Source organism: Ornithodoros turicata, chromosome 7 (assembly GCF_037126465.1).
Source record: "Ornithodoros turicata isolate Travis chromosome 7, ASM3712646v1, whole genome shotgun sequence".
NCBI classification, from domain to species: domain Eukaryota; kingdom Metazoa; phylum Arthropoda; class Arachnida; order Ixodida; family Argasidae; genus Ornithodoros; species Ornithodoros turicata.
In genome coordinates, this window is record NC_088207.1 from 30513584 (window position 1) to 30529290 (window position 15707).

Consider the following 15707-nt stretch of genomic DNA (forward strand, 5'->3'; position numbering starts at 1 on the left):
TCAAGGAGCTCCCCCTCAATCATTCATCCCGCGCATACCTTCGGCATCAAAGCTGCCACTCACTCCATTGTCGTTATGTGGAACACGTATTAACTACCAGCCAACATACCACAGGAAGATCAAACTTATCGTTTTATCGACCCATTAAGCATGCACATTGTAGAGACACGCGTTATAAAGTGAAAGCAATTGCGCGTTTACAGGCAACATCATATCGAATCATCGATCGCAATGCAGCCACTAATTCAGAAGGGAGTCCTCACAATGGTTTAGTTTCCGCCTCACTTCCTTCAAAAGTGGCGCTCCGTACTACCATCAGACTTATCTCGCAGTATCGTTATTGTGGTTTCAGTTCACTAGACAATACGTCGGTTTACCGCTCCTGCTGTCAGCCACGGCACAGCCTGCGGCGCAATAAGGTAAATCAAACACGATGCGAAGATTGCGGGTAACGATATGACGAAGCAACCATATAAGTGGTTCGGCGAGCAGGGCAGTACGTTACTAGACAAGCACCCAAGACATTCAGTAGGCTACAGGGGATCAACAGGCGATTTCCATCAGGCGTGCTCCGTAAGATTTCCCCTGGAGCTACCAATAAAGTTTTCATTACAGTTGCCAACATGCACTTATGTGTCTCAGCGCATCACGTCCTCATGGTTAGAGGCAAGTGCGTGCCATATACGTGGACGCGCGCGGTATCCCCGCGACATTCTGGTTTGCGGATGGAAATATGTAACTATGGTTCCGCGTTTTCGTCATTTGCCAAAAAAATGCCGGAAAACACCCGCCGAATATTTTTTTGTGAAAATTCGGCATGTTCCGAAAAACTCCGAATTATACTATTGTATATGGTGCTACATGCCGAAAATGCCGGTACCGGATTGCACTTTTCTTTCTCCGAGGCATCAGATTTTCGTTTATCCGCGTTGTTGCGATCGGATCATACATTTGCGAATACAGTGCAGATTCAGATACTTTCAATCTTAACTGGGCAAACCTCTACGACAATGATGAGTAATCCGACCTCGGCGTTCACAAGAAAATGTTCTTCCTACTACTATGTAAGAATCATCCTCTTAACACACTTCTAGCCAGTCATCGTCCCGAATCGTATCATTCTTTGCCCTGATTTGTTGAAAACAGCAAATGAACGGCAAAATTTGTTTTTGGCAAATGAAAACGCGGAACCATAGTGTTCGGTTTTGTGTGTATGTGTGTAAACGACGCGAAGGAACTATGGCTGTGAACAACGTACTGACGTAGACAGATGGAGGTAGGACAGCAGGAAAGAATTGGACGTACTTAAATGCATTCCTTGTCGCAAGGAAAGTCGGCGACGTCGAAAGGATGGATTGTCCATGGAAGTGAGGTTGGAGATGAGGGGAGGGCGATCTCTTGTGCGAGGACATCCACGCTAGTACGGCCCGCTTGCATGAACATTGAGGAGAGTCCTCAATGGTGTCCTCACTAGCTTTCGCAGTGCTCGCACAAGCAAAATTGAGGACTGTAGCGCGTGGCCAAAGCACTGCCGAAGCTACTGAGAATGCCACTTGTACCCAGTGGCGTAGCCAGACCTCCAAGGTAGGGGGGCTCGATACGAAAATCCGCACCACTTCCGCTCCCCGCTGATCCTGGATGCGCCAACATACACATACTTGTGTACACCGCAAGATAAGAGATGCAAATCTAGAATAATTGATTTGAGCGTTCACAATGCGATGAGACATATGTAGGCTGTCATGACCAATGAGGCCCTGTCGCCAGATTGGAAGTATTTTGAAAAGCTCATACTTCGAAAACTACTCAAAAGTGTAGATAGATGCCACGAACTACAAAAACTTTCCGGATCGTCACACTCATCCCCCCCCCCCCCACATATTACCTTCTTCTCGGATTTCCATGATTTGCGTGGGTCGGCTCGTGGCAGGTAGGGAGCTCGAGCCCCCCTTAGCCCCTCGGTGGCTACGCCACTGCTTGTACCCTGCCACCAAACTGCTGGCGTCCCCGGCCGGGTTCGAACTCGCGATCTCGGGATCAGAAGGTGAACACGCTACCGACTGAGAGTTCAGTTTTTAAAGTGTATAAATATGAGCGACACTTATTCACGTCGATGTGACACTGCATTCCAAGTTTCACAGCAGACGGCCAGAAAATCGGCACCACGTATACAGAAACGCATCCCGTTGCAACGTCACTGCGAACGTCTCTGCCAGTGAGATAGCGCAGGAGAAGTCACGTGCTTCCGAGTATCAATGGGAATGGCCCTACTATCGATCTTCTCACGTCAGAACTCGACGCGGAAGTTCCTTCAAAAGTTCATGTCTCGCTAAGCGTGATAAAATTTTCTTTCTTTTTTCTCAGTGGCGGGCAGAGGCAATGCCTGCACGATGTGATAAACGACATGTGTCAAAGTGTCACGGCAACTTTAATTTCGATTCAGTGGAGACCACTTAATCTACGACGTAATTACTTACGACAGAGTGTTGCGAAATATTTGCACCTGTTGTACGCGTCGCTCGCGCCGCGCTATGTAATTTGGAGGTGGGGCCCCAAGTATGCGCAAGCAAGTGCGTCAGAGGCGCGTAAGTGGTGTATGTGTGTCAGGTAAACAAGTTTAACAGTTGTGGTGTTTTGCGAGGTAATGGTCACTGTATTTTGAAGAGGGAACACACATGGTGTTGCACCACATAAAAGAAGACCGCCCGCTAATCCGATATTCACCGACATTCCCTTCCAAGCGGATGCGCAAAGCGTCATAACTTACTGCTGCTCCTTGCACGCGAGCGCTCTGTGTCATGTCTTTCCGTGCCCATCTAGCCACGCTGAATATCCTGGGGCTCAGTATTCCGTAGCAGACGACAGGGCCGAGAGTGTCGCCTGCTACGTGCACATTACGCCATTTCCGTGCCAATGCTTATCAAGACGCGGCGGCGCTTCCACCCTGTGAACACGCCTTTGCTGTTCCTCCTACTGGAATATTCCGTGAGGGCGCCGCTCGTCTGAATGCATGAGAAATGGAAGGAAGTGAGCCTGAGAATCTCTCCAAACCTCTCTTTCAGCTTCGTCATAATACCTTCAACCAGTGAAAGCTATTCAGCAAACTTCTTTGTTTTTACTTCAGAGGAGACCTGTCTCATGCGTAAGTTCGTAGGTATAATGACGATTCATGTGAGGATAGCAAATGTGTGAATAAATATTCGGTGCAAGCTTTTCCTTCCCCTTTTCTTCAACACCTCATCCCCATCGTCAAGTTGTTGCTGTTGTTCCCTCATTTTTAGTTTTGACGTAAAATTTGCGTCTTTTCGATCGCTTGTGTGCCTAACACACACGAAATGTCATGCAACGCTTTGACATTACGGAGAATAGCGTGTTCGAGAGCATGTAGAACAAGAATATCTGCGGAGCAACCTCCGACGTTCACGGCTCCTTCACCAACGTCCTAACAACCTCAGACAAGCTCGGTCACCAAGCAACGGCTGTGAACCCCGTCTGATGGAGGTTCTTCAGCTGTTTCAGAACTGTCAACTAGTGCGGCAACCCATTAGTCAAATTCATTAACTCGTTAACACAATTAACATCACGAAAAGCCTCGCAGACTTTCCCAACAGAGAGAGAGTCTCCCACCCTCCTTATTTCCAAATTTGCAAGCACCTGATAAGGCTCAAAGGTGTGGCCTTCTTTCGACAATTATCAAAATTATCATTTGCAATATAAGTGATAACTTATACTGTATTGCAAATGACAATAATTTAATTAAAGCAAGTCAACGAAATGAAGGTACATTCTGTTTTATAACATACGATTGTGCAACAAAAAGGGTGGCTCCCGTAACGAATGAACCAATAAATATGAGCATATACACCGTTTTCCGGTCAGCCTCACAACCAGCGCTTTCGCAGCCACTGTTTACCGCCCAAGCCAGAAAGGAGGAAAGCGATATCAGAGAGGAAGCACACGACACGAGTGCTTTCCTTCTCTCTTGCTTGGACGGTAAACAGTGTTCAAGTGATCCCCCGGTTAGACTGCGCTGCGCTTTCAATATGGCGGCGTCCACGGGAAAACTGTGTATTAGTTATGGTTGCACACTTTGAAACTAGTAAAACCAGATTGGAACCTGAACTAGAAAGAACTAATCTCACCTAACTGTAAAATGTGTATACGCAGTAGAAGGTATCTCCTCACATTATTTTGTGTGCTTTGGTGCATTATCTAGGCAGCGTGGATACCCTTATTCTGTGTATACGTACACTTTTCTTAACTATATTCGCCTTGCTTCTTTATTGAACTATATTGAACTATATTACGACACAGAGAGCGCTTCAAAAGACGTCAGGTATAAAAAAATGTTGAAAATGGCTTGAAAAGAGCGGCACCGTAGCAATACTTCTACCTATACACCTGCCCATGTCAGGCATGCATGTGCAGGTATGTATGCATCTACCTATGTCTACCTACCGTAAAAGTGGTTAATTTCGCGGTCTTAATAATTCGCGAATTCGTGTGCGAGCGCGTTTCGGGAATATTTCACGGGACCTTAATTTCGCGAATTCGTGTGGAAGCGGACATCGCGGGATCGAAGAGTTCGGGGTCCATGACATTGCTGACAGTAAACAACAAGCATTAGGGGGCCTCTACATGCTAGCTTCTACATGCCGACTGACTTATAGAAACTTACCGTGAGCTTCAATCCCGTAACAATGACATACGTGCTGGTTTTGTGAAAGCAGGTATCTGCAATGCCAAGTGATGCACTATGCGAATAAACTATATAGTGATGTCGAAGTGGCAAATTTGTGAGAATAAAGACCGTCAAGTAAGTCGATTGGTCTTTTGTTGAGCTCATATCGCCGCGAGTACCCGTGTCCACACTTTTTCATCCCCGCTAGATATATTTCGCGAAAAAAAGTTCGACTGCGAAATTCGCGAAAATTTCTACTCTTACAGTATTTTAGGACTGTTAAAACTCAGGCGCTAATAACAGATAAATAAAAAAAAGGACATTCGTCATCTGAACGATAACCTTCTGATACCTGTCCTATGGCTTTGCTTGTATTCCTCTCAGTCTTATGTAGCAACAGCAATTATTTCCCATACGTGCTACACCGCGCACATGGTTTGGACAATACCCCGAACTTGCTTGCGTGCTTGATATCGTTTTGCAAACGACGTGCAGTGAACGTGTTTTCCCCGGGGTGATTCTCATCAGTCGATCTCCCTTTTCTTCTGTTCTCCTCTCAATTTCCTCTCCTTCTTTTTATACTTATTTAACTCTCATTAGCTAATCTAGTGAAGGGCCACTGTTGTATTACGTATGTATGTATGTCTTGTATTATGCCCCCATTTTGTTTTCTTATACCTATCATCATACTGATCTCTTTTCCATCACAGCTGGCAGCATAATTGCTCAGGACGGCTACAGTTTAATCAAAGGAGAGATAATGTGGAGAGATAATATACGAAATAAGCAGCTCAATCTGCTGCTGTACATTAGACCGTTTGCATACAATTAAGGGCAAGTCATGACATCTCCCGATAGCTGCTTGCCTTGTGACATCTACCGGCATTATCTCGCAGATCACTATACGAGAAGCAATGGCTTAGGCGATGATAGGGCGTTTACAAAATATAGGTATGCAAAATGAATTATGAAACTTCGATTGCCAATCTTTGCTCGACGCGCCACCTGCGCTCGTTTTGTTTATCAGGCGCATCAGTTAAATAAGAAGGTGTAGAAGGTTGATGTTTACTTATCTTTGTGGTTCCGTTCCGCTCCTGTCGTTTCCCAAAGCCAGCGGGAAGATCCGAGTTAATAGAAAATCGTTCTCAGGAAGCTGACCTCAGGGGTTGCTCACGTTCATGTGCTCAGAGTTGGTCACATGGTATGAAGTAGCCGGCTTCCACGTTAGTGGTGGCAATTTCTCCATGTGTTCCTTCTTTTTACTCACTCATTCACTCACTCACTCACTCAGGGGTTTCATTCACGCAAAACAAAGCGTTTTCCACTCCTACGCATCAAAATCCTTAATGTACCTTTAGCGTAACCTAAGCCCTAAAACCCGCGTAATTTTCGCGGCACTTGCGTCTCTCACCCCGTTCCAATAGCGAGATGCAATTCTATGGTCAATCAAAACCCAATAAGCGCATGTGAGTTATGTTGCCGTCAGAGTGCTGCATAACGCACGAGCTAATCATACTAAAAGAATGCAGTCGTCAGCAATGTTTCGCAGTGATTGTTATTGACACCCCTGAAAGGTGATGAGGCAAAAGCCGGCAACAGTTGCAGACATTTAGCTGATTAGCTCATTGCTGTTTTTGCTGTTCGATTCCAGAGCACGATCCCGCTTCGCGCGGCGCTTGTAGCTGGAGGTGTCACAGAACTGGTACCCTACCATGGAGTCATCCACCATGAGGAATCGCCTGATGACGTCCTGTAATTCAATAGCTACAGAGCTCCTTGAAGGTCTCAACCGTGCAAAGGTGTGCCTGCAATGTGCTGAATGTTGGAAAGATGCTGAATCCTGAATGCTCGCCTAAATCCCCATCAGCTACCACAGACGGGCTGTACAGTGCACAGACTTGAAACATGAAGCCCGTGCAACTAGTTCACTTCCTCTCCGCTCTGCGCAACGACACCATGCACTCCCGGTCCTTGAACCGCGTGCGGCACCACTCGTGGCATCTGCCATCACCCTAATCCATCGTCGCATCACCTATCCTTCAAGATTCCGCGTGCGCCGGTCATCGTTAATCGCTCACATAATGCCCGTCTGGCAACAGATGGGTCCCATCACGTCATCATTCGCGGAGCCACTCTCGCACCTGGAGAAAGAGAAAATATATGGTGAAAGGTTTCGCTGTAAATTGATGTCGCTAATTTTAGAATCATAATTGCGTACCACCCTACACATAACTTGTTTCAGCGTCCAGCGATCCTCGGCAAGTTCCCTCATTGCACTGGATGGGACCGGAACCGTGATTCTTCTATGCAAGTAAAAAAGTATGATGTGGTCAAACCGGCACCGCAGGGCTTTCGTATAACATGCCGTACACTCAACCCATTAGTGAAACCACAGCCCATGCATCATGAAATCAAGGGGCATTAATAAAGGCAGAGGAAATCGTCTTGTGACGTCCTAATTACGACGTCTTTTGTGGATCATGCAAGGGAACAGATTAATCATCGTCAAACGTGCCTCAAACACACTTTTATGACGTCTTCAGTCTTGAAGGAACGAGACGATTATAACTCGTTCTGTTCTTATTGTGACACTGCTGAAGGATACCTCATTATACTATAGCGACCGTATTCACGCCGTTAAAATGTGGCCTTCCATGAGCCCAGCTACGCTGTCCTCGCAAAAATTAATAGTTTTATACTGTCCTCCTTCTCTTGATCTGGCAGGCTGGTGTTATTAGCAGGCCTAACCGGAAGATGCAATAAAGATTACCTTGAGAAAGGAATACAAAATAGAAAATAATCGGAGACACAATAAAAAGCCAAGCTGTCAGCGTTAACGATGATTCATGCCGCTCACAATTTAAGAGTCGTCTGCTGAGCCTGTGGAATCTGCTTACATCGTCGCAACACCAAGACATCAAACGAAACAGAATCAACTAAACCACGCAGAAATACATTTATTCAAAAAAGACGCGTCAAACAAAAAACAGACAAAACAAACATGGCTACAAACAAACAAACATGACAAAAACATGAAAAACGACAAAAAAGACATGCCAGACAAAGAAACAAAAAAAAAAGACACATAAAAAATACATCAAAAGAAACAGAATGAACTAAACCATGCAGAACTACATTTATTAAAATAAGACATGTCTAAGAAGACACCACCAAATCAAACAAGACATAAAAAAAGAAAGAAAAAGAAAACAATGAACTAAATCACGCAGAAATACATTTATTCATAATCGGTCTCAAACCAGACCAATAATAATGTCCAAGAAAAGCTTCTTCAAGAATCAAATTGAGTTTGTCAACCATTGCTGGTCCTGACGGCGTGCAGTGGAACTCACTTTACAGGGACAGTCCTTGTGGCGACAGCTGTTTTAATTTCTTGAGCAATAAAGATGATCAGATTATTCGCTTAAGCCTTATATGTTACAGTTAGATTTCAATCTTAATTCAAGTGAACGGCCTAACTGTAACATATATCATGTGTACAGAACGAAAATAAACTAAGAGGAAACGGAGGTGCCACTTTCTTGGGGTATCAACACCACTACGTGCGGCGGGCGCACCACATGGAACGTATCCACTGTGTTGGAGTTGGACGGACTAAAAATAATACGGAGAGGTTGAACTTGTCACCTGACAAGCTCTGCTACTCCGAGAAAAAGCTACGAAAAACAACAACAAGGAAAGAGAGATGACTAGGCTAGGCTGTACGGCGCACTGTTCTCGGGCACATGGCCGTCAGAGGATCGCGTCACACAGGAACCAGGGCGTCACGTACAGATGAATTACTGAGCACTGAGCATTAGTATCCACTGTTCTTGTTGCGTTCCCCACATCTTACGTATATCTGTATTGTCCCTCAATCAGAGCAGAGTCGCGACAGTCAATATCCGCGCTTATTCAGCACAAGGTAGCGAGCCGGAATTCCGCGAAGATGCAATTATTTGATGGAACACCGTCGTCTGCGTAGATATCATAAACGCCAGGGACGTCTGATCGCGCGCTCCGTTTTCAGTGCACATTAGCGAGCCCCGAGGTATGCAAAGTTAATCTACTTACTGACCACCCTGACGTCGACGACCATGGTCACCAGCGGTAAGGCTCGACGTAAAAGCTCCAATTATCACCATCCCAACTTCCACCCGGTACTTTGCATCTTATCGTACAGCCTCCTCCTTCGCCCGCAAGTACGCGCAAGAACATTTTTCAGTGCATGTACACTTCCCGAGCGTGAAGGAATCTGTCACAATAAGTAATTTATGGAGCCAACGCTAATTTGCGTTAACCTAATGACGCTCCGCTGGGCGCAACCGGTAGGCCTTTTTAACGGCTCGCGGTGATCGCCGATCCATCGCTCACTTTTCACGGCCGTCGTTTCTTTTTGTGTCTGACTACGGGACCGACGCGCGGGGCTAACGAAGGGGAAACCCTAATGACGGGCTGCATGATGAGGGCGGTCTGGTCTGGCCGGTCCCTCGTCTTCATGATCTAATTTTTCTGTTTTCTCGATGAAGCAGCGAGGTTGCGCAGTTTGTTTGCTGGCCAAAAACAAAAATCAAAAGAGAAAGACATTATCCTTTTTGCAGATCAGGAGTCTGTAGGCTTCTATCTGGGATAGGTATCGCAATGTGCGAGATTTACTGCAGGCCTTGTACGCGTATGCCTTGAACGTTTTAAACTATGCGCGCATTATAGGTGTGCTGGCATCTGGTAATTTTTTTTCCGCTTCTAATATCACGTGAGCAAAGCGTGGCACATTTTTTTTCCCCTTTTTCTTCGAAGAGGACAGGCGGATAAATTGTACCTGTCGGAAGTGAAAGCCTTATGGATAGTCTGAATGGTGTTGCGGTTAAGCAAGCGTGCTATTTTGGCTGGGATCTAGGTTTTTTTTTATATAATGCATCTGGGGGAAGTTTTAATCAGTGATATCTGATTCTGAAGAGCAAGTTCCTTAGACGTGCAGTCACCCGGGAGGAACGTTAAGTGCGTTGTGTTATATATGTGCTGAGATTTCAGCGGACGTAGAAGAGCTCTGATAACATCATCATTCATCATTTATTTGTTGTTGTTGTTGATGATGAGGACAAAATTAGTCCGCGAAGCCCTGGCATCGCTGACGATCATAGTTGCGACGTCATGCCACGAATTATCATTATCATCATTAATCAATCAATAAGAGGGGGCGACCTTTGGATCACGGATGTATAGTGTTCAGAAGAAGGACAGCAGGTGTGGTGATGGTGATGTGATCAAGATGTGATGTGTACACCTGATATATGTGCAAGTTTTGTCCTCCCCCCCCCCTCACTCTATGGCGGTGGTTCGTTTTACACTACACTGGGTGGTGTCTAAAAAGCATGCTTCGTCCTAACATCAGACATTTTGGGAATCTCTCATGAACATACCGTCGCTTTCGCGTCACTTCGCTTATTTATTGTTGTTCCTTCAGAAAGTGCTAAACCTGCGTGCCGTTTGTTCGATACGCGAGCCAGTTTATAACTGATCGAGACAAAATACTATTCGATATTCACGTTTCCCCGTGGTCACTTGCCGTTTTTGCTGCAAGGTTGCGTTTTCGTTGCACTGCGACGAGTCAAGGAAAAAAACAACAAAAAGAAACACGTGATTTAAATGTCTCGTAAGGTGAACTACCACAGTGCCGTAGACGGAAAAATATTGCGGGAAGGGTTCTATGGGAACATTACCTGGGAGAGAAAGACACACCGACCGCCATTCCGGACGCTCCATGGGAACGAAGGATGCGTTCATCGCAATGCGTTCCGAAAAGACGCGCCGCCTCAGCGGGTGGCGCGGCCGTTTCCGCCAGCGCGCTTGACCTTGGTAGCTGCAGCTTCCGAACATGATTTTCTGATACAAGGTTGATAGCTCTATGTTATGACAGAAATCATCCACTGATTTTGTATTGTAGTCCCCCCCCCCTCCTCTCCAAGAAAGTCAACTTGCACTTTAAGAAGAAGAAAAAAAGAAGTAAAACGGGGAGTAATATTGCATCTTCTAGTGCCCTAGATTGCGATTACTCCCTCATTTTAGTCCCGTAACCCCGTAATTTACTCCCCAGGACCGCAAATAGTCACTGAACTTCGCAAATGATCTCCTGAATGCAACAGTCTACGTATATATGTGCTCTCCTGTGAATTTGATGTGATAAGGCTATAGAACTTAGCTAACTTAGCAATTTTCCACACACCCACAGGAAGACATAGTTAGCGATTGTTTCTTGCGAAATTGTGCCCTATGCATGTCGCAATATGTTATATCACTCGACATATCACGGTTGATGGTTTAATTCCAAGTATTTTCATTCATGCGCGTCAATTATATAGCTGGGACTCTTAGAACAGAGCGTGAAATGCAGTCCCCACTCTGTGCCATTCATTTAGACCAATGCATTTACCCGCCAAAGGAACTAAGTTTGATGGGAATGCATTTAGTCCCCAAAAGGAGTAAAATTACATTTTTCTTTTTTTTCCTTATAGTTTGGCAAGAATAATTTTGGCTTCTATTTTTGGAGTACTGAGTAATCGATAACGTTTGCAGCATTATTTCAAAGCAATTTATCAGTTTTTAGTAGCTCGAGAAGTGTTTATAATTACAAATAATTTGGAGCGAACAAAATAGAGACAGGGACGAACGGACGACACACTTATTATGTTCTGTACCGTCGTCTTCTGACCGTGACCTTCCCCTGGAGAAATTTTGTCACATTAAACGTGCTAGTGGAGCCTGTTTCTTATATTCGTTTCCGTTTCTATTTTGTCCGCATCAAATTACTTGTAGCCATATACCATCTGGCACATTGGACACTTTTAAATATAAAAAGGCTACAACAACGGTTCCGAGAAAATGATACGCGAGTCGCACTGCTCCTTTGAGGTGGACGACATCTGGTTGCTGATCTTTGTTTTCACAGCTTCCTTTATCGTAGTGTCTTCGTGGAGAGCTTCTGACCCTCTCTATAAACACCTATTCTTACTGTATACGACGAAAAGCGGTGGAACTGTACAGTGGCTTTCAGATAAAATTAGGACATGCTCGCCTTTTCTTAGTTTCGTATCATTCTAATTTGAGTATATGCCACGATACCCGGCGCCCAAAAATTTCAGATCTCAAAATCCACACTGGCACAGTCCCGAACTGAAATGTCAAAGCTCATATCTGATCTGAGAGACCCGAGAACGACTGTGTTTCAGAATGGGATATCACTGAGCACCGTGCCAGATTCGTGTGTTTTCTACACCCGCCGAAGTCGTACTAGCGAATGAAGTGCACGTTTTCGACCGTTAGACTCAGCAGGGCGGCCGCGCTGAAGCAATACAAAACGAAGCGACGTTGGTTAGTTAATCGTTATAGGTTAGACCTATATCGTGACTGCAGTGAGAACTAGGTTAGAACAAATTCGTCGACTACAGGTCCCCGCGTGTGTTCAAGGCGCTGCGGGCATTAAGGTGCGTCCTCACTATGCCGATCGGCAAGGCCGATCGACATAGTGAGGACGCACCTTTAGACTGCGCCTCTGCATTCCTGCTCCTGCTAATCATATCGCCGAGCGTTCTGTCTGCCGGTGCGGCGGGATGTTGCTCGGAAGATACAATGCGTCCAGGGCCGACTTCACGGGGAACTGTGCCGACATTTGCGTTACAGCGTCTGAGGAAAACCTAGGAGAAGCACCCAGACAGCACGGCCGGTGACGCGGTTCGAACCCGTGTCACTTCCGAATCTCGCCGTGCAAAGCGATCATACTAACCACTAAGCCGCGCGAGCTGGTTAAATAATAATGGTGCCCCCGATGGTACACGCAAGGTTTGTCTGCTTACAGTACGGCGACATGCTGTACGTGCTGCGGGGTATAGGACTGCGTATAATTTCGACCACCTGGGGTTCTTTTGACGTGCGCCGGAAACCTCCGACACACGGTGCTGGCAGCAATGTTTAGCTCTCCCACATTGCTACCGTCCTCGGCAGGGATCGAACCCGCGGTCTGGGATTCCGAACGTGTGGATTCTTAGCTGTAGGATTTCGGGATACCCCCGCTATATAGTTATGGGCTCTCATTGTGCCTTACATGCGCTATAGAAGTGAGAGAAAGTGTTCCATCAACAGACATTCTACAAAATTTAACTTCCAGTGCGCCTGGATCTAGTCTTACCTTTTGTGGTGTTCCATATCAGTGGCTGGACAGGGTGGGGCCGCGGGCAAGCTTCCGGTATGGGCGGGCTCTCATTATGTCCGTGACGGGTTCTGTTATGTGCTCAGAAGATAACTCCTGCCCAACCAACCTGCCGCTCCCTGCATACAATGAAGATAGATGGTGCGCCACTTTTGTCTCAAGTTAGATTACGAGTTAGTATCGGACCGCTGCCAGTCGCAGGGAAACGCGCGCAAAAGGTCATCATGGGGGAGACTCGTTGAAATATATGCGCATGTCCTCTACTCGAGATTGAGTGCAGATTACAATGTTAAAGTCTGAATTCAAGATAAACTATTGCTTTACATCAGTCGCTGCCGAAGTTTCGAAATGTTCCCGCCCATTGAATTACGGAAACAACAACAACAAATACACTGATGATGATGATGAATGGGGAAAATCGCCACATGGACTGTTGCCTACTACCCCCACGCCAACAAGAGTGCATGAGACGTAAAATGACAATGAGGGGACGAGGGGGCAGAATCAAAGACATTAATTAGCGAAGGTCTGAAGTCTGCATCATGGGGATTGTAACGCCTATGGCGCAAACTCGAGACAGCGTTTTCTTTCTTCTTTTTTTTTTTACACCTTTCGAGTGTAAACGTATTGTCCTATGCCACACCTCTTCGTGGTGTAAGTTGAACACCAGTTCGTCCTTTTTCTTTTCCCTTTCTTTTCTTCTTTTTCTTTTCTTTTCTTCCCCCTTCCTCTTACCCTTTTTCTTTTTGAATAGCCAGCCCACCTCCGTCTGGCTGACCTTTCCTTTTCTTTGTTCATAATAAACATATCCCTCAACCTCCCTCCCCATACACAACGAGATTCCACAAGAAACACCACTTCAAGGGGCATATTGAAATAATTTAGTACATGCATTTGGCATATGACAAGCAGATCATTTAATGCGAGGAACTGTGCGACTTAAGTCTTTGAGAGCGCTCGACGCCTTCAATACTATAATGTGCTTCTACACCACTATGACAGGTCTAATTTCTCCTCTTTTTTCTCTTTTTTTTTTGTCTTTACAAACAAACAAACAAAAACAGGTCCACGCGACACCCAGCGCACGCCACAAACGAATTAGAGTGCCGGGGTGAACTCTTTTTTTATTCCGTGTTAGCGCCGCGAAGCAACTGTGGCTATGAGCGGAGTACAGATGTGGACAGATGGAGAGAGGACAACAGGAAGGAGTGGGGACAGGGGGGGGGGGTTGGTATGCGTCCTGGGCCGACTTCAGGGCGAACTCTGCCGACATTCGTCTGAAAAGCCTTCGGAGAACCCAGGGAAAACCTCAGACAGCACAGCTGGTGGTAGGATTCGAACCCACCACCTCCCAATCTTCAGCACCACCGTGGCTACCACCAACGAGCGGGACGCCTTAACCCGCTCGGCCATGCCGCTGGTGTGGGGCGAGGAAAGGTTTCTGGGCCATGAATTTCTCATTATGAGACGAGGGTGTGGATTAAGCTGGACAGAACAAACTGAGGAATCAAACCAGGAATCAAACTGAGGACCGCTCGTTTATTCGCCGTCCTTTTCAGGCCCTTGCAGACTTGTGCCCGTTACTCCAAAAAAGTAATTGATTACCGTTACCGTTACTTGTACGAAAAAAGTAACTGATTACCATTACCAATTACTGGACTCCAAATGTAATTGAGTAACGAGTAGAAAAGTAACGCGTTACTCCGGTCGTTACTCTGCATTCACGCAAAGTATGCCCGTCTTTATGTGCCTCAGAGGGGGGAAAGAAAGAAAGAAATCGTTCAACAGCGGAACAACTGAAATAACACGAAAAACAAAAAAAACAAAAAAACGCGCAGGACAAGTAGATCTGTATGTCTACTGTATTTATCGCCTGGGAAGACGTTGACCCGATTGTGGAAGAGCATTGCCTGGATCTTCCCATGACTCACTACACCTCCAAAGCCGCCACAATTGTACCACCACACTGGTGTAGTAAGTCATTAGGGAGAGAGACCCTGAAATTCCATAACCTTATTACAATGCCCTTCGCTTGGTATGGTAGAACGGTCCAAAAAAGGCTCACTGCACGAGGGTCTTGACTTGGGGCAGAACATCTGAGAGGTGAGTTAATCTCTACCGGAAAAGTAATCAATTACTGAGTAATCGATTACTCAGAAAAGTAATTGATTACTCGAAAAATAACTTTGACAGTAAAGTAACTGATTACTCTAAAAATTACTCATAAAAGTAATTGATTACAAGTAACGCAATTACTAGTAACGGGTTACGCACAAGTCTGGGCCCTTGCCACCGAGGGCGCTGCAGCCCCCCCCCCCCTCCAGACTGTACTAAAATGGAACGGTCGACGTAGCTGAGGACCAAGTGACGTGTTTGGTTGGCGTCAATTGACGTGAAGATACGTGGCCGAGAGAAAGGGGTGCGGCCAAGGCGGCTGCCAAAAATCAAACTGATGTACGCTCGTTTATTCGTCGTCCTTTTCGGGCCCTACAAGGGCACTACGAAGGAACTACTGTCGTAGTTCTTAGAGAAGCAGCGGATTGCTAAGGTCAAAGGCAGCCTACCATAGTTAACTAAATAAAGAAATTTAAAAAAAATTCAATTGAACGAACGACGCAGTACACGTTGAACTGAGTGTTTGAGAGGCTCGATGTGATCTAACATGTCTCCCAAATTTTCAGACGTATACAGAAGCGCGTGCCCAGTGCTACGATTATTACGACAACGCATACTTTCAAGCCCGGAGTTAGGATGACACATTTTTGCGCGATAAAAATTTAAGTCTGCTATACAGTTGTTTCATAACAACTTAAATTTTGTGCT